The sequence below is a fragment of the Manis javanica genome, chromosome 8 (genome assembly GCF_040802235.1).
Source record: "Manis javanica isolate MJ-LG chromosome 8, MJ_LKY, whole genome shotgun sequence".
Classification (NCBI taxonomy): Eukaryota; Metazoa; Chordata; class Mammalia; order Pholidota; family Manidae; genus Manis; species Manis javanica.
Genome location: NC_133163.1, coordinates 87,472,050 through 87,492,314, shown reverse-complemented (window position 1 = coordinate 87,492,314; position 20,265 = coordinate 87,472,050). Strand labels below are relative to the sequence as shown.

The 20,265-nt window shown below is 38.1% G+C and overlaps 1 protein-coding gene across 10 annotated transcripts in view; it reads left to right on the top strand.

The window, feature by feature from the left end:
* The window catches only part of MEIS2 (Meis homeobox 2), a 196,290-nt gene that overhangs the window by 137,550 nt on the left and 38,475 nt on the right, over positions 1-20,265 (top strand). The gene's annotated exons all lie outside the window — the stretch shown is intronic.

Genomic DNA, 20,265 nt, shown 5'->3' with positions numbered 1-20,265 from the left:
GGAACTCCATTTTATCATTCTAATTCCGTGTAGCAGAGGTTGTATTTACAAATGAGAAGTCTCTGCCTTTATTCACAGCTTTCCTTAATATATTTATCAAAGCAGGTTCATTTACAAAGTGCTCTATCTGTGGGATACAGGCAGGCAGACATTAACAAAGCTTTTAGGTTTATCAGGCTCGCTGCCTGATGAGCTACCCGAGGGTCAATTGATTTTGTGGTTCTGTGATTCATTTTTTTCTCATTTTTCTAGGATCACAATGAGAGACATGCTTGGAGAATTAGCCAGTTTGTCTGCCTTATCTGTCAGGCAATTTTTTTTTTCCCAGGGAAGTCAAGCTACTTAAATTGGCCACAGGAACTGCCGTTATCTGACTTTAATGCACCCTATAGTGTGGATAGCATTTCAATTACACCAGTAACCAAAGCTTAGCTGCAGCCCTTTTCATGCCTAGTGCTGTACAGAAAGTGATGTGCCTACCTACAGAAGCAGAAAATTGAGTTGCCTTGCTTCTGTCAGGGTGATTAATGCAGAAATAAACTGCTAACCTGAAAAGAAAGGCAGAAAGAAAGCATAGACAATACAGACTTGAATTCACTTTAATTTTCTTCCAAAGATTGGAACTATGTACATCTAAAGATACCCTTTAGACTAAAAACCTGGCATAAAGGCTCTAATCGCCAGACAGGGATGTGTATGTGAATATATATTGATATGAGCTTCAACGTGTAAACACATATAATATGTGTCAGTATACATATTCTCATTTATGTTTCCAGCACAAGTGGTCAGTGGTCTAAAACAATAAAGTAACAATAACAGTCTGCATTAACTATAGGAGACTTACTTGCCCGGCATATTTTAAAGCATACTGATTCCCACACTGAACCGCTTTATACACAGTGGTCCTTAAGGCAGTTTATATTGCTTTTGAATCATAATTTTTATAAATACGGGGCAAATTGAGGGAGGTTGTGGTGGTAGTTTTCGAGCCAGTTAACTATTTCTGCATTGGTATTTGATCTTGCTTTTTCTGGAAGTGCTCCTCCATACCATCCATCACCTGTCCTTTTTGATGTCATTGTTACTCTTGAAGAGCAAAGAAGCTAAGAGTCCTGTGTCTAAAGAGAGTGTTTCTTGCAATTAGATACCTGGTTGGAACCTGGAAAGAGCACCCTTATTTTTTGAATGCCATTGAGCCTCAAGGCAGGTACAAGAAGTCCTGTTGATGTGATTAGTTTAGATTTCTTGTTTCCCTATTATTCGAGCTGTATCTGCCTCAGAAAGCCAAGGGTTAGAATGTGACAGTCTACCGCTCGGCATACTTTATGCCATAATATGGCATAAACTTTGACACCTAAGTCTCTATGAAATAATTCCATCTTCCTAATTTTCACACTTCCTTCTGAAAAACTCTGTAATTCTGCCCTGAGGCCCAATTCTTAGTTAACAGCTACCGTAACTTTGATAATAAGGTGGGACTCATGAGGATAGTACAGCAAATAGCTCTAAAAGACGACTTTCATACAGGGACTGGGTTTCCGGGGATTTCAAAATGAGATTTGAAAGGAAACACCAGCTACTTAAGTACATTTTTAAGATGTCCAATGCCTTATGAAGTCAGTCTCAAAACAGAGAAAGCTATCCAACCTACTTTCAAAAGGCTTCATAATCATTGTCCTGACATGTAAAGTGATGCCTAAGAGACATGAGAAGAGTGGGGCTATAAACTATTTTTTTAGGCCCCAAGAGCTCTCAGCAAAAGAGCATGAGGGTCAGAGAGTAGTTCCTTAACCACACTTAGCTCCACCAGGAAATAATACCCACTTCTCTGGCTGACGCCAGGACTTCAGGCTTCTGTGCCGTGAGGCTTGCTCCCAAAGAATTAGGAGAGTATAGGAAACATATAGGTCAGAAAATCATGGAAGACTTGCTGTTCCGCTTCTGCCTCACACATACCTCTTAAAATAGAAAGGCCAAGCAAGGTCAGAGCAGTTAAGGAGCACCATAAAATAGCATCTAAATCTATAGTAATAAGCAATAGAACATGGCTCCACGCACTTGACGAGAGCAAGAAGCAATAAAAATGGACTTGTTAAGATTAGTCAGTAATTTTAGAATAAATAAGCAAAAAGGAAGTTTGGGAGATAAAGGAATTAAAGACTGTTTTTATCTTAGCAACCAATGTTAGAAATAATCTTAATGGGCTTTTCCAATGTATTTACACTAAGAGTGTGCAAAAGGTCATGATACAACCAAATCAAAATGTGATTTCAGGAAAAGAGTGGAGCTTATGACAGTAAGTCGTTTTTTTCCTACAGTTAGCCTGCGCAAGTCCATATGTAATCAATCATCTAATGAACACTCTTTTTTCTTTTAATGAGGGTAACCAAATCTTCAGTGTATGCACTTCACTGCCAAGGCTTATCACAAATGTGTAAGACCAGCTTTCTATGGTGGAGAGTCAAATCCACTGTGAAACAATGTGCATTAGGAGAAAAAATGAAGGAAATGAAAATCCTCAACCTTAATAGCTTCCTCACAATGGGGAAGCAAACATGGTGTGATTTGACTGAATATCGATTAAAACTCGAAGGGTAATAGAGCATGTTAGGTTAGCACTTGGGCTCTGGAAACAGACCCCAAGGGGTTAAAATTCTGGTTCCAGCATTTGCCAGATGTTTGACCTTCAGTAAATCACTTAACCCCTTTAAGCCTTGATTCGCCTATCTGTAAATGGGGACAATAGTCATATATATCTTCTATGTTGTAAGACTCAAGAAATGTGCATGCTAAGTGCTCAGCATAGGGCTGGCACACACACATCGATATGAACCTTGAAGTACTTAAAAATAAATAATTGTAAAAATGGGAGAACTGTGATGATTTCCTAGGAGAATATCAGCAAAGAAGTCATTCAGAAGGGAGGTTTCTAAGAAAATAGATACACTTAAGGAGAATTAAAATTTTAGAGGAGACAACTTACATGCATAGCTTTTTTTCACTCTCTGTAAGTAGTATCTATTTACTGAGTGTGTATATGGGCTAGAAGTTGGTGATTTATAGATGGAGGAGACACAATTCTTGCCCTCATGGAGCTCATAAACATATTACACCTGATTTTTTTTTAGTTGTAATTTATTTAATATTCACTATATACCAAGCTGTGCTAAGCCCTTTAAACATATTTTCTTTTTCTTTTTCTTCTCTAGTTTTACTGAGACATCCCTGTATAAGTTTAAGGCATACAGCATAATGGTTTGATTTACATGTATTGTGAAATGGTTATATTTCACAATAGGTTCAGCTAACATCCATCTTCTCATATATATGCATAGCTCCTAGGTTAAACAAAGATAGACTTTTGTAGTTCCTTAGATGATCACTTTTTTGTAGTTCTTTGATGCCATGGAGTTAAGATGAGGGAGCCCTAGGAGGTAAGTGGCTTCAAATAGCTCTGAAGCTGAAGGTTAGATGTTTCGAAGGAAAGTTTTGGATATTAATGCTCTGGTATTTCCTCAGGAGGCATACTTACAAGCATTCATTGATGAAAGATTTTTTAAAAATTACTTTTTAATGAGGAAGTTCTTACCTAAATAATTTGTTGGGATGCATTCCTACATCTTTGACAGTAGTAATCATTGAAATACAGCAGTCTTAACTTTGATGATTAAAATCTCTAAGCTAAAAATACTATGAGAGAAATCATGACATTTCCATGTTCTCATGCAAATTTCCTCAATGCTGTATTAGAATTACAATATTAATGCTTAATTTCCTGTTTCCAGATTAATTTTAAAAGGAAGAAATAATGTACTTTTAAAAATTTATGTCACTGAAGTAATTATATCTTATGTATATACCAACAAGCAAATCCATAGGGTGACTTACTGACAGACTACAGGTATACTAGGAATAAAGGACCTACTTTCTTGATAGAAGGCTGTCTCCAGGGCCCCAAATAAAAATGCATGAAACTTAAATTTCAAAGAACTTCCCAGTTGAATGTAGTTCAGAGAGTTCCTTTGTGTAATAGGTTAAATGTCCTTGTTCAGCCTCTCAAAGTGAAGATATTAAATGTCTGCGTCCTGTTTGCCCCACCTTTCCATCAATGATTTTACAACAATCTCTCTAGGTCTAACAGCTTTTAATAATGGGATATCCACTTTGCAGAACTTCCTTATGGAAAGCAACAGTTTCGTTTTAATTTGGTCGCACTGACTGATTTTTCTAGAATATGCAGGAGCTTGTTCAATCAGGACTAAAGCACTGTTCCTCTTTGGAATCAGTGTCTCCTTCTAGCCTTCTCTCTCTACCCTTTGGGAAGGCTCATTGTCTTCCCAGGTGCCTTGGTTTTCCTATGTGTGAAATGGAATGATGGGGAGACGAAAGGATTTGTGTGTGAAAACATGTTGTAGGTTAAAAGTGCTCTGAAAATACAATGTAGCATTGTTAGAAGAACTTCCCAGCTCTGATTTAAGTATGGACAGCAACAGAGTGATAGCCTAAGGGAAGCAATCGTTTTCCTCCGGAACCCATCAGTCCAGATAGATTTGGGTGCCCAGATGCTTCTCTTTGCTGCTTACGCTTAAAGGGCAATAATAGTGTTTTAGGGGAGTTTCAAGACAGGGGGTCAGTTTCCGGGCTATGCCAGTGAATCCTCAAGCCCGATTTGAAGCCTAATTAGTAGGAGCCTAGGTAGGTGGTAAGAGAGGCTATACTTCTTGACAGCAAAGAAAAGTCATTCTCAAAGGTGTGTATGTTGTCATTCCATGATAAGGAGAGCATTTACTTTATTTTACAAAGGAATCCATTGTAATATTAGGACCTCAGGAGTAAGCTGGGAATTGAGTAAAATAATTTTGTAGTAAACATATGGAATAATTGGCCAGTGATACAAGAAATCTAAATGAGGTGCAGAGACAGCTGGACACTTTTATCTCAAGAGAAAAAGGACTGAAGGAGGAAGTGGTGATACACCCAGGAGGTGGGGTTGAGATAAACCTACAGGGAGCAGACCCGATGGACTAAATATCCTCGCTCTGATCAGCAATTCTACCGCGGCCATTTGTTAGACACGTAGCTGCCATCTTTGGTGATTATTTCCAAGTAACATCTATGTTTCTGAATAAAAATCCATTTGAATCTCAAGTCATATTTGCCAGGTGCTAGATTCATTGTCAGCATTTAATGTGCTGGAACTGCCGATGCTGAGGAAATGAATACAAAAAAGCCTGCTTTTGCACTCCAGTTTGCTGAGCTTGAGGTGGAATGCCTCCCTTCCAGATGGCCCCCAACGCCAGAAAAATCAGCGACCACGGAATGAGGCAGAGATGCAAGGGTGCTGCGCCAGCCAGCCCCGTGGGGTCTTCCGCTCAGCCAGAGCGTTTTCTTACCCACAGTCATTCGTGGGGGGGCAGAACTGAGTTTGTGGCAGTAGTTGGGTTTCCAGTCTTTCGTCATCTCCACACACGTTACAATCACTCTGTCTCCATGGTCATATCATCATTTGGGTGGGGTGGACCCACTGTTATTTCTGGGAGGAAAACCAAAAAGAGGTAGGGAGAGAGACTAAAAGATGTGAAAAGGAAAACACACATGATTAATGCTTAACCAGAGGGATTGCCCAGAAATTTAAATGGATTTCATTTTGCTCTGTCTACAGCAAATGTAACTGGGGGTGACCAGGGCATTGACACATGGCATATCAATTTTCAACAAGAGGGTCTATTGCCATATTTTCCCAGTTTGCTTTCTGCAGCAGATTCATGGAATTCCCATAGTCACCTGAAAACGGAAGATATGTATTATACTCAGGCAGCTGTACCTCCAGTCCACTGCCACATCAGACCAGCATTTCTAGACACCCTCTATCCTGTAGAGATGGGAATACCATTTCCAGAAATAGAGATTCAGTCCAGAATTTGGGGCAAGCAGCTCAGACTCAGCAAGAGCCTTTTAAAAGTGGTAAACAAAAGGAGTAAAGGGGAAATAAAGGAAGGGGATGCCAGCGAGGGGACTCAAAGGGGAGGTCTGCTGCAATCCTTTACATTCAATTAGACCAGCTCCTTTGTGCTTTTCCCTTTTGCTCTGCAAAGAAAAAATGAAATATGGTTTTCATAGCAAGCTGGCAGCATTATCTCAGGATGCATATTTCTTTGCTGGATTGGAATGCCAATAAGGGGAGAAAAAAAGTTCCTCGTTTAGAGGAAGGTACAGTGCTACAGAAAAAACACAACACAACAAAAAAGAGTGCAACAAGTTTCTGAAACAGTTCCAGAAAATGCCCCTTAATGAAAATATTTAAAGGAGAACTGCTGGAAGATAAAATATCTCAGGCTGAAAAGTTACCATTTTCCAAAAAAACTGTAAATATGCAAAGACATTTGGCCAAAAATGTAGACTGTATTTGATATTTGAAGATTTCATTCATTGACAAAGACAATAAACTCCACAGACAAGTCTTGTGTTAGGCACAAGGCTCTACCTACTTCTGCACTTCATTATACAAGTATTTGGAAGAGAGACAAGGTTTGCTCAAATAAGTCCTTTATCCATCTCAATTGGCATGATCTACATGGCTTCTCAAAGTAACACAAAAATAAAAGTCTATATTTCAGTGAGTTGCATGATTTTAAAGTAGGATGATACTGACTTGCTATTTACTTATTTTTAAAGTAGGGGAAAAAATGAAGTCAGTTGATTGGAAACATTAAAAAAGTATAGCAACAGATTCAGTAAGTATTCCTAACCCCACTCACGGAGCAATAAAGCTGTATTTTTTTTTTAATTTAATAAAGAAGAGTTTTCAAATTACCCTCTGATTCACTTATAGAATGCAACAATAGGGGCTTGTAAATGAAAAGTTTAAGTAGCGCTCTTAAATTAGAAGCTACTAAAAGAAAGCTTAAAAAGACCAGAATGTATACCAATGCCATGTTATTTACTTTCTATGAGTTTTGTACTCTTAAAAATAAGAGTCTTGCGGGTAAGATTCCTCAAGGGAGGAACAACCTAAGACAGGCACAGTCGCAGGGGGGCCATCAGGTGAGAATTTGGGGATCAACAGAGGTGAGGCTCAGAACCTCACCCCCCCTGCTTTGAGAGAAATCTTCTGCATCCGTGGATGTCTTGCTGCCCTTGTCTAGCCTGGATTAATACTTAGTCCATAGGCACACACCTGATCATCTGATCATCTACATTTGCCTTCTTACAGCACTAAACTATGTTTTCTACCTTTATCTTGCATCTACCTACCACTTCAGCATTTTATTAAAAATAAAAATAATAATAATAATAGGAGAAATGTGGGATCAACATATAAATCAAGTACAAAAATCAAATGAATATTCATATTTGACCTGATGGTTTATAGGTCATATTGCATGATCAAAACCGAAAGTTTCTGTGATGACTGCCCTTGTACTGTTCACCATGTAAGAATTTATTCACTCTGTAAGAATTCGTTCACCATGTAAGATCTTGTTCGTTATGCTTCAGAAGATTGGAGACTGACGAGAATTAGGCTTGAGATGGATTAATGATTGTACATTGAGCATTGACCCCCCTATACTGAATTTTATTGTTGTTAACAACCATTTGATCAATAAATATGAGAGATGCCCTCTCAAAAAAAAAAAAAAAAAAAAAAAAAAAAAATAAGAGTCTTGGTGGCTACAGCTTGGTTCTGAATTTTCGATGCTTTTTACCACATTGTTGCCTTTTCCACTAATGTTTTTTTCCCCCTCATCCCTTTCATTACTCTGAGTATAGAGTGTTTTTTTTAATTTATTCTCAAAATACACTCTTAGAGAAATAAGTATTTTATGAATAGTCTTTAGATGAGATCCTCATTCACTTCACTCATTCACTCATGCATTCATTCACCAGAAAACAGCCTTCCAAAAAGTACTTAATTGAGAATCTGCTCTGTTAATGAGTAAATGCAGGTTCTATTAACCTCTTGATCTTAAGGACTTGTCTTGTTGTCACTGGTGTTTTCTTTGTGTTGAATTTTTCAACTGCTAGAGATGGAACATCAGCTAGGTGGCACCTCCCAGTGCTTATCCCAGAAATTCTAACCAATACATGACACCCAGAAGTACTCCTCTATTCTCTCCAAACAAGGGAAATCATTTTTTATCTCTATATTGTTAGAAACCTGAGTAGAAAAAGAACTACAGACTTCTTGTCTGTTTTTCAAATTTTGCTTTCTTTAAATCTTTTTCCTGTTTCATGGTTTTATTGTAATCATAATGGAAAACCTTGTTTCTGTTTTTTTGTTTGCGTTTTGTGTGTGAGTCAGAGTCATTATCGCTGCCGATCATTCAATATAGATTTGTAGCTAACTCCCTGCCTTCAGCCAGAATCATTAATTCTACACTCAGGTTGGAACTCATGCAAGTTTCTTTCTCTTTTTCCCTTGCAAGGTAAACATTGAGAGAGATGAGATTTCCAGTTCTGTCTCTAGATACAGCTTATCTTTTAGATAAGTCCCTGCAAGATGAGGTTTCAGGCTGTTTAATGTCGACCTGTTGAGTTCCAAACTTCCTTAAAGCCTTTAGATAAGCAAAAACTTCAGCAGTAATTACCGAAGAAGTGGTGCGACAGTGGATTAATCCCCAAAGACCTGGATTCAAATCAGCCTCAAAGCCCACAGGTGAAAATCTCTTTAATGGTGTTGGCTTAATGATTTCAGCTCAATTCTTGAGGAAGGACCAGGCCTTTCTTGACCAAGGGTGTATCATAAAAATGACTGCTAGAGGAGTCCTTTTCTCATTATTGATTGATAGATCTCCTTCATAGAGAGGGTCACAGATATTTGCATACTTTCACCTGTCTGATATTGATATTTTGGTAATTTCAAGATTAAATTGTCATCAATTTTGAACCCAGATTTTGGTTATTACTCCACTTGAAAATTGTGGGACAATGGCTGCTTTCTTTGTCTCTGCACACTGTTTTCTAAAATTCAGAAAAGTACCCTCTGCAAAAGAGGGGACTGACTTCACTGGTCTGATAGAGGAGACTGCACAATGCAGTGAAATACACAAGGATGTCGCAGCGCCAAATGATCTTTTCTTCTTTTCTTTTAAATTGCAGATCTGCTTCTTACTGCTTTGTCAGTGCAGTTTTTAAAGGATGCACAGCTTATTTTGAGTGCCCTTGAGCAAATTTCTTCCTCATAAAGGTGTGTAGAAAGTAGCACAATGGAATTTGGTCACAGCTGGCTTACTTCCTGTTACCTGAAGCCTAGTTCCATAGGGTAAATTCCAAATACCTCCTTAGCTGTGAGTTACTAAATTCTGATGGTCTTGGATCTGTGTGACTTAATGTCGCTCTTGCTTCACTAAATATGCAGGTTTCCTGTTATCCTGCAATGTTCCCATGGATTCAGTGTTTTTGTGTTTGCATTTGGTGGAGTGGGCTGGTATAGAAGAAGAATGTTAGAGAGAAAAGTAGAAACTCCCTGCAGAATAGAACAGTAAAAGTAATACAGCTTACCTTTCCTTGTAATTTTTTCATAATGAAATTACTAAAGTGATGTCAGTAAACAGGAAAGAAGTGAAGTGTAAAATAATTAGCACCAAAGGGAACATAATAGGTTACTTATTAAAATCTATAGACGGATTATATGACCCCACCGGGTCCAGGGACCAGAGATCACATGACTCAGGGTGCCTTCTCTGAGGTGAGCACCCCAATGTACTTTGTCAGCTTACCGGCTTCTGACATTAAATAAGCTCCAGGTATGATTTATTGAGTAGCCTTTTCACAGGAGTGAGAAACTGAAATCTAGTCCTTGCTGAACCTCAGCTCTGTTTTCATTACCTTCTCCAACTATTGCATTTAGTCAACCGAGTTACATGTAGTTCTGGGAGAAGCTCTCCTGCTCCCCGAAGTCATTGTTCCACTCATAATAAAATTATGCTATCAATTTGCCATAAGAGAAACACTGAAGATCACTAAATTGTTGCCATGTGTTTTGCACTAAAGACGAAGTGATACCAATTAAAAAAACAACCACCCCTGGATTTTATTTTTTAATGGTGTGTGGGGAGGAGCGAGGCTGGCTCACAAGGGAGGTCATGCCTCCCTTCTACCCATTACAAATGTCACTTTCCTTAATTAGAAAATGGCATTTATGGAGAATGAACTGGGGGTTTAAGTGGGGAAAGAAGAAAGAATGAAACCTGAGCTGAGCCCTAAATACTGTCAGAAAATGACACCTTGCCTCCCACAGGACTATTTCATTAGAAAGATTTGCTAGGTTACATTAGACTCAGATAGATTTTTCTGGAAATGGACCCTAACCCAAAGACTAAAAAATTCCCCAGTTCCAAAGCTCCACGGATAAGTCACATCCATACTTTGGTTCCGTCATAGTAGCAAGTACTCTGTGGCTCTCATTTAGGGTAACATTTTCAGGATGTGTCCCTAGGGAGTTGAGCATTAGTTATGATGTAAGAGTGTCATGTTTTTACTCTATCAGCAGGAACTAATATCCTGTGGTTTCAATTAATCTCCTACTAGATTAATTAAATAATTGCCAATAATTTGGTCTCAGAAGAAAAGCTTTCCTATCCCACACCCTAAATAAATCATGCCTGACAGTTTACCATCAAGTTGGTGATGAATCGACTTCAGAATTTTAGATTTTATGAATAAGTCAAATTTTATTACCATAGAAAATCTTTACACAATAAAAATATTTCCAGCCCCAGGCAGTAGCCCAGTAGTTTTAAATAATACTTGTAATGACACAAGTTTATTAAGTAATGGTGGGCTGCTCCTTGCATAATGTATGATGAATTATATCTGTTATGAAGACAACAGGTAAAATTTTTAAGAAAATAGGCAATTCTTGGAAAGGATATGATTTTGCTGGTAACACCAGTAATCATTAACAAAAAAAATAATGATGACTTCCATTGCTAGACCTTCCTAGAAGCTCTTCCACAGCCTAATAGCAGCACTTACAAATAGACCAAAATGGGTCTGAAGAGAAGACGATTCTTCTAGACATCACAACAGAACAAACTAGGTTGTATTCATGAATGAGAACTTGGGCTATGTTTTCAAACTCGTGGAAGGTTTAAAATATTTTCTGGATTTGTTTGAATTTTTTTTTCCTGCCTTTTAGATGACAAAGGGTTTCTTCACTTTGCTAAGCTCTTGGGAGGTGCTAATAACTTCTTGCTGAATTCAAATGTGCCAGAGAGAAGGTTGAGGAGAGAATATACAGAGAGCAGAGTATAGAGGTGAGGCAGTGGCCACCAGCATGCCATTTCTTGGAGGAGATTAGATTTGAAGTTAGTTTTCAATCAGAGGAAGGAAGTGTTTTAGCAGTTGGATTGAAATAGTAAGTTGAGTCTGGGAGGAAACCAGCTCTCCCTGAGTAGCGAAAAAGAAATTTGCAAGTGTGTGAGGTACAGCGAGAAATACAGACACCCCAGACCACAGGGTTATGGGGCGAACAGCGTGGAGAAGGTTCAGTGCTCACACAAAGGATGAAGCGTGTGGTATGTTAAAGGGAATCAACTGGGACATCAGCAGCTTGGGTCTAATTCCTCTCAGACAATTTGTATGATCTTGGGCAATTTAGCCTTTCTCAGTATCTATTCCCTCATCCATAAAAGAATGGGGCCTGGGTGATTTTTAAGGTCCTTTCCATCTTTAAAATTCCATTATTTTATGATTCTAAGCCTGTGAACTGAAAAAAAAAATTCTAGTCAAATCAAGTGAGATGAAAACGATTTTAACCATTGTATTTTGAATTGATTAGAAGAGAGGGAGAAAGGCCAGTCACAGTAGACTATAGGTGACTTAAACAGAGCCTGAATCAGAGATTTAGCTATTAAAATGAAGAAAAAGAAACCGATTTTATCTCTATTGTTAAAGAAAAAAAAAGATGTGGCAGGATTTGTTGACTAATTCAGCATGGGGTACGAATAGGAAAAGAAGCTACAGCCTCTCTGGACTCAGTGCCTTAGGGAGCAAGGCTTGGGGATTCTTTCTGCAGTGACAGCAGATTTGAGTGGGGCCTGATGGTTTCTCTGGGAAGATGATCTTGTTTTCACAATAGATAGCATAAAACAGAGATGAGTCTGTAGAGGAAGAGGTCAGAATAACAGGAAACACTGTGGGACTGCACAAGAGGAGGAAGAGGTAGGTCTGAGGGGACAGATGTTATTCAGGGCCCTGGGAGGAGATGGGCTTGTCCAAAGAGAGAGAGTGGGCACTGGGAGGAGCTTAGGGATTTAGGCGCAAGCCCACACTGATTACAGTTACTCAGAAGGGATCCTCCATAGTGGTCATACAGGACCTTCCGACAGCGGAAAGCTACAAAGAACAAGATTTCAATCCATAGTTTAAAATTTCCAATTGGAAAGACCAACTAGAGGTTTTTTTTGTTTTGTTTTTTTTAAGTTTTACATCTATTTAAAGCAAAAAGTTCTTCATGAAAATGGAATCATAGACAAGGTAACAGAGAACATCTGTTTTCTTCCAAAATTAGATAGACTGATAAAGGGGCAAACTTTCTATGCCATGGAAGTTTTGACTTAAGTAGACATCTCACAATCTGTCCATAGTGTGAAGGTTAAAAATCTTGTAAGAGTGTGTGGTTACATCATGAGTGTTTTTCTGTTTATAAAATTCCTTAGCATCCTGCTCCCCGATAGGATGTCACCAAAACAAAAACAATCTTCCCATTAGTGTGCTGTTGATCTGGCTGTGAGGAGCATGACCCCTTTGCTGTGAGTGAGCACCGGTCTAAAGTGATTTACTTCAGCAGAGACCATTCACTCACTTTGGGCTTGTCGCTTTCAGTAATTTGTAAATTTTTAAAAGGTGACACTAGAGAAAAATGAAATACCAACTTATGAAAAGTATATCTTACTTAGCATTTATGTAAAGGCTATTCACAGTACCTTATTTTGATCATTTTGATAAGCTGATTATTAAAGGGGTGTCTGCTATGACACCCTTGACCAGAGGGCACAAGAACTCAAACATGAGGTCAAAGTCACATGTAGAGTTTCATGAAAAGCCATTGAATTTGGAGTCATTGAGATGGTCAGATCAGATGATTTCTCCATCTGAACAGTCTATTTGTCATGTATGCATTTTTTCAGATGTTGTCTCATTTGTCCAGGTTGTCTAAACTGACTCTAGATACTGAGGTTTAAGAGGTTAATTATCTGTTTTGCCAATTTCTTACTACTCAGCAAGGGAGAAATTAAAGTTCAAATCTATGGGTAGCTATAACTATCTGTTTACATATTTAAATCAGTGGAACATTTGTGTTGTACCCCCAACTTCACATTAATTATGTTTTGAGGTCATATGTGAAGTTGGGGGTACAAAACACAATTAAGCACTAAGTCTTTCCCATCCCCTCTGCCTCACATGCTCCTTCCAGAAGTCAGGCTCTGATTTTAAAGTTGTCAAGTCTCTAAAGTCAGTTTTACACTGAAGGACCTTCTTAAGGCTCCTAAGAGACTCTTTCCTCAGTTCACCATTTATATTGACATGTTGCTGCACCAGAATTTGTTTCTATCAAGGATTCTTTCCAAAATAAGCCTATTCCTTATCAGGTCTTCTCATGGTGTAGCATTAATACAGATGAATCCTACAATTCCCCTTTTCAGTGAGCTTGAAAACTCCAAAACTATCATCTTTTCCTCTTGAATGCAGTAAAGGAATCATCGAGTCCTGACTATGCTTGAAATAATAGATGAAAATTTTTAAATTTCTTCGGAAAACTGGGCATTTGTAATAAGGAGGAGTAATATGACATGTTGAGTCATTTTATGAGAATGTTATTTTGTGACTTAAATCTTCAAAGGAGAGTATTAAATACAGGATCAAATGCAGTCAATGAAATCATAATTACAGCAGAGCTTGATTTTATAATAAATCTCTCACATGTCTCCCAGAAACACATGCATGCCAGGATTCAAATGCACTCACTCTTTGATAAGTCCGTGCTCAGGAAAGAAGGCATGGTTGTTTACCATCAACTTTATAGAAACTGTAAAACTAGCTGAAGAACAGTTGCTTCATTCAAAAAAAAAATGCAGCTCCTCCTCCTCGAGGGCAGGAACTATGGTCTATTTGCTCTCCAAGATCTGGGTGCGTACATACCGTATTGGCTGGTCACGGAAGTGCCTGATAGTTGTTGAAAAAATGCATACATGACAAATAGATATTGAGTGTCTGTATCAAAAGATGCTCCCAGAGGGTCTTAAGGGAGTAGTAAAAAGTATTTAGGTACTAATACTTTGTTTAGAAGTAATGGGGAATTTAATAAAGCTTTAAGTTGAGCTGAATATTGGATAATTGAATGAGGTAAACTATAAATAAAAAAGGCCTTGTAAATAATCTGACCTAACACTCTCACTTTACAACAACAACAAAAACAAAAATTTGAGGTCCAGAGAGGGAAAATAACTTTCCTAGGGCCCCCCAACAGGTTAGAGGTAAAGCCTGAAGTTGAATAAATCAAGTCCCCAGATCCTGAACCTTTTCTAATACACCACATCCTCCAAAATCCTTTCAATGATTTAATTATCTTCAAAAGAAAAAAATACCTAAAAGGAATTATCTTGACCATATAGTTTTCTTTCTTTTCTATGTAATTTCATAGTGTCATGATGACATGGTTTTAAGAAAAATTAAAGCTCTCTCTCTTCCAAATTGGTATGTTACCTATCCATGAATGTCCTGAAACAAACAGTAAGATGTTAAAAATTGAGATTCCTACATCATATTTTAAACAAAAAATTTTAAATGAAATATTGATAATCCACACTAAGAGGCAGATGTAATTTTTTTTTTTTAATTAAGGCGTCTCAAGAAGTCTTCAAAAAATTTCACTTTGGACTTGGCTTTGGGCTTAATTTTTTACTGATGGCTTTTGAATTGAAAACTGCTATATGCAGAGGTCTGCAGGAGGGGCAGCTTGAACAAAAACATCATAGGGCACTTCCCTGAATTATTTAATAGAAAGAAGAGTTTCTGGATCTGCAAAAGATGATCCTGAAACAAAGCTACCATTAAAGACTTAACAACTAGCTAAGAGTGGGAGCGGCTACCACACTGGATCTGTGACCTTGGGCTCTAAGCAATCATGAAGACCCAGGGCAGCCAGTGAACAAAGCAATTACAAAGGGAGTCAAACTATTAAGGAGCCGAGAGTTCAGTAGCTTTATGTCCCTGCCAAGGTATCCCTAGAACACTGTGTAACAGGGACTGAATAATATTAACATTCCTGCATGATCGTTTAAAGCAACTTAGAGTATATTCTAATCGAGGAAGAGTTTTTCATTTCGATGACTGTGGGAGTGGTTATTTTATTTTTATATGTCCTTTTACAAACATTTAAACTGAAATAACCAGTAGCATAAAATTGCTAGTGATTTAGCTGGCTATGAACTTGAACCAAATAGTCTCGGAAGATTTTTTCTTGTCTCCCTTTAGCTCTCAGGTAAATTTCACCGCATGACAGCACTTCATGCTAGGCAAAGCTCATACAGGAGATGAAAAGGCATGAAGCATAACAAACATCACAAAGCCAGTACAATTTCTTGTTTATAAAGAAAAACAAGGAATGTAAGCTAAGTGGAAAGGTGCTGGTTGAAAGATATTTTAAATGCCTCCGAGTTAAAACCATCAGGGATCAGAAAGCAGAAGGCAAATTCTAGAGGCTAGAACACCAAGGCTGATGAATCGCCTTGTGCACATTTTAATTAAACTATCATCTTGAGATTTTTTTGTGTATTGATTTGCACAGTACTTAAAAAAGCTTCCCCCATCCCCACCCCCACATCCCTCCTTTGAATGTTAAAGCTTTGTGCCTTCAGCTTGACTGTATGAAAAGAAATTACTCATCTTTGGGACTGTTATGGAGGGGAAAAAAAACAAAACAAAACAAAACAAATGGGTGGACATGTTCTCTTCTCCTTTTCAATATGTTTAAATTTCAACTGTTCATATAATTATGCTGGCATGTATTTCTTCCTGCCTCTAGTCATGCAGAAAAATTTTAAACATGAGAAATTGGACAACTCTAATGTGGTGTAAAATCTACTTACGCATTGTATTTCTTTCAATATTCTTTACCAATAGTATGCACATCATTAAAATTAAAAGAAAATGTTAGTTTTATGCCCTAATGCATTTACATGCTATCTGTAGCTGCCAAATATTTTATTAATGTTGAAAAGAGGAAGTTTGAAAAATAAAAGTAATGTCAGAAATAGGGTTGACGCTAGGCAGAGGTGACAGTGACAACCATTTAATAGTAATCACCACTTACGTGGCACCAATTAGAGGAGTATTTACTAAAATAATTAGTTTCCTAACATTGTGAATCTGTTATTCCTCCCTCTTCTTACAGAGGAGTAAACTGAGGCAGAAGTTGAAGTGATTTTCCCAGGGGAAAATTTTGGAAAGTAATGTGGATAGAATCAGACAGAAGTATTAGGATCCTCAATTCCCATTTCCTAATGTGGAACTTCCTATTCATAGGGAGTAGGATTTCCCAATTGATCTCTTCTGAATAACTGAAGATCAGTGTCTGTGAATTTCTTCATCCCTCCCCACCTTCAACCACTCCGTGTGCTCCTCACACGTAAATGCTAAGCTAACGGGAAAAGGAATACTTGGCACTAGAAATCTGAGGTTGGTTAAAAGGGTATCCCTTTTGAGATATCAGCTGCTAAAACTGGTCTCTAAACCAGGAGGAATAATAAAAATAGCAAAATGATCTGAAGGAGGAATGAGGAAAAATCCCGTGATGAAGACATAGATGACCTTCTTCCTCAGTGACTAGTTCTCTCTCCACCTCACATACGTGTATATATAGGGCCTGTGCTTGCCAGCAGTGGCTTTGGGAAATCCATCTAATTTTTAGAGTTTTTTTCTAGACCACAATGCTGAAGCTGTGTTTCTATCTGGTGCTGAAACTTTTTCTATCTGCTCAAGAGTGAGCAGCGGCCAGCCACCTCATTTTCACAAGTAGGCCGGATCGGAAATGATGCCCAGCAGTATCACAGCTTTGGAGACTCACTCGGGATAGAACAGACTGTCCTGACTCTCTCAGATCAGCATCCTTTAAGTTTTCTCTTGGAATAGCCCACCATTGCTGCAATGGAGAAAGGGAGCCAAAGATAAATAGCTTGCTGTTACACGTCAAACTCGTATTCTGCACGTGAGAGATTTCACAATTCTAATTTAGTCAGTAACTTTGTTCCTTCATCAAGGTTTAACCTTTGGAAGAGAAATTTTTTCCAAATTTCAAATCATCTCTCCCCAGTAATAAACTGAATCCCTTTCTCCTTCCCTTTTGGCTACTAAGTCACCCTGCACTATTCAAGGCTTTTCCTCATTTAACAATGGACTGTAATATACTAGTTCTAAACTCCTGCTGGGTCACGGACCTCTCTGAGAACATCATGACACCCATACACCCCCAGAAGAATGCATGCATCTACACACACATACATGTACACACACACACATGCACATGCCCACAGTTCTGCTTACAATCTTCAGACCCTGTCATGGACCCTCTAGGGACTAAGCCCAAAAACGAGTGAACAAAAACAAACAACAAAGAAACTTCCTGCTCTAATAAGTTTGCTAGAAATCCATTAACTAATCTAAGAAATAACCCATAATCACTATTCCTCCTTTTGTTGGTGGTTGAATTTTAAATTAATTGAATTTTTAAAATGGTAACAGATGGTTCTCATTTTATTAGATGTTAAATTCATAAAAATTAAGAGCCATACCTTTTAATTTATTCTGTGTGGCACTGCCAGGACCACCACATAGGACCAAGCATTCAGCACCCTGCACTGCTCTAGAGGCATCAAGCAAACTGTGCAGTCACGCTGTGTTGACACCCTCTGAGTCGGGCAGTGTGACTCCTCTCATCCGTGCGGGTCCTCTCATTTTGGATATTGAATGGGTTAATCATCAAATGGTGCCACCCAACATCACATCCATTTTAGCAAAATGCTATTTCAGTCATTAGCCATTAAGTCCGCTTTGGCTATAATTCCTCTCTTTCTTCTTAATGTTTGGTGACTTTCTTCTTAATGTTTATCTTGGTGTATTAAAAAATATATAGTACATGTCTCAGTAGCTATTAGACCTTAAAGAATATCACTATTCAACATAAACTTTCCTTCTTTGGTAAGCTTTATGCTAATAGGCGTCTTGTACACTGCCTTTCAACGATTTGTGACCACCTCAGAGGCCTGCTTTGTGAAATGTTTGATTATCTGCATATCTGTCTATTAATTTGTTTATCTGTCCACCTATCTATAGAAATTTTAAATGGTGTAATAACTTTAAGAATAGTGACACTAATGTAGTATTAGATTAAAAGAATGTTACTTTATATGGGTGTAAATGTAATTTAGAGGCACTTAAAGGAAGCTCTGTACTTAACATGATTCTTGGTCAGTGAAGACAGGTTGATCCCACTCATTTTGGTATTGCTAATTTGCCTTTAATTAGGAAGATTGATTCTGCTCTGTGGTGCATAGGCCCAGCCCCAAACGTGGTTTTCTGGTTTCTGGAGCACTTTCTCAGTTGTCATTGTCATTGCAAATGTGTAACTGAATGTCACACGGGGCCTCATGAAATAGAAGTGCTTTCTGTTCTAGAAAGCAAGTATCGACATTTTCCCAATTTTCTTTTATATTATAAAGCTCGTGCTGGTATTATTTTAAATAAACTTCTGCTTTACTCCATTTGATAGTTTTCAAATTACAACACAAAAGCTGTGCTTGGATTTAGTGAAAGGAATGCTTTTGCAGCAAAAATTCTTTATTTTTTTGAAGCAAGTGCTAGTCTCAAATACGATGCACCCATTAGGTTGTGCCATTCTGTATGAAACAGCATTTATTTTTCAATATGTTAACTGTTTATCTGCCCTGTGATATATGGAGTTTGCAGCTATAAGCCTTTTTTCCTACTCTCTTCTCTTGGCTGATGACAAATTTTAATCATTTGACTGTCCTTCATGACAATTACTTTAACTAAGATGAGTTATATTCCCTTTATTGGAATAGAGTCAGGGAATCTATCAAAACTAGTGAGAGGAAAATTCCTAGAAATGTTTTTAAACATAGTCATTAAGAATGGGCTGAACCAATACAGAAAAAAATGTGGGTACTCGGGAGTGGGAAGGAAACCACTTACTCACTGTAGTTCTGATGCCCACCATTGCCAGTAGGATAACTGGCAGTGTTGAGCCACAGAATTTATTTCATAGTGGTGGAAAACCAGATAATAAAAACAGTATCACACAGAAAGATCTAATTTCATTTATGTACCTCACATGCTGTGTAATGTTACAAATAACATACAATCAGTGTTTATACTGATTGGAAGGTGTGCAGATATATGGTGAACATACGTGAGCAATATGTAAATATTTACATTTAAAGTCATAACCTAATCCACAATTATTCTTACACCTTTCCTTTTCCTTAACTACCTCAGTATTTTGCTATCTCTTGTAATTTCCTATGACTCCAGACTTATTTTGAAGGCTCCTTGTAAATGTTCTCAATACAACCTCAAAAACAAAACAAACCAGTTTGTGTGTGTGTGTGTGTGTGTGTGTGTGTGTGTGTGTGTGTGTTTAAAAACCTAGATGCTGAAGGCATGAGAGTGGGAAATGAGTGGTGATGCCTGCAACAAGGGTCTTTCAACACGTGTGTTTGCATCTTGTCAGCCTAGTGGGCAGCCTTCTGTGTTTCAGAGAAGAACCTTCGGCTGTGCCGTCCTACTGACCTCGTGATCCTTATCAGCCTCGGTGACATCTCCCAGTGGGAATTCTGGGAGTTCTTGGATACTTTGGTAGTTCCTTTTTACTTATGGATATGTCTCAGTGTTTCATGTAACCATTCCTTGTGCAATCAACTCTACTTATTTCTGTGGTATATTTCATTCCTCAACTGGATTCTTCTTACCAGGCAGGAGTTGGCTTAGTTGTCACCTCAATCATCAATTTGTGTATGTTTAGGAAATCCAAATTTATCCTAATACTAACTGGCGTAAAATACAATTAGGGAATTAGATTTGCTGCTTCCTTCAAAGCCACCTCAGTCAGCCTGTCCACAAATGTTTATTGAGCACCTGCTATTGCCCGTTACCTATCATGGTGCCAGGGGTGGAACAAAACAGACCCTCTGCCCTCATGGAGCTTACAGTTCAGAACCAAGTGTAAATAAAAAGATCCAA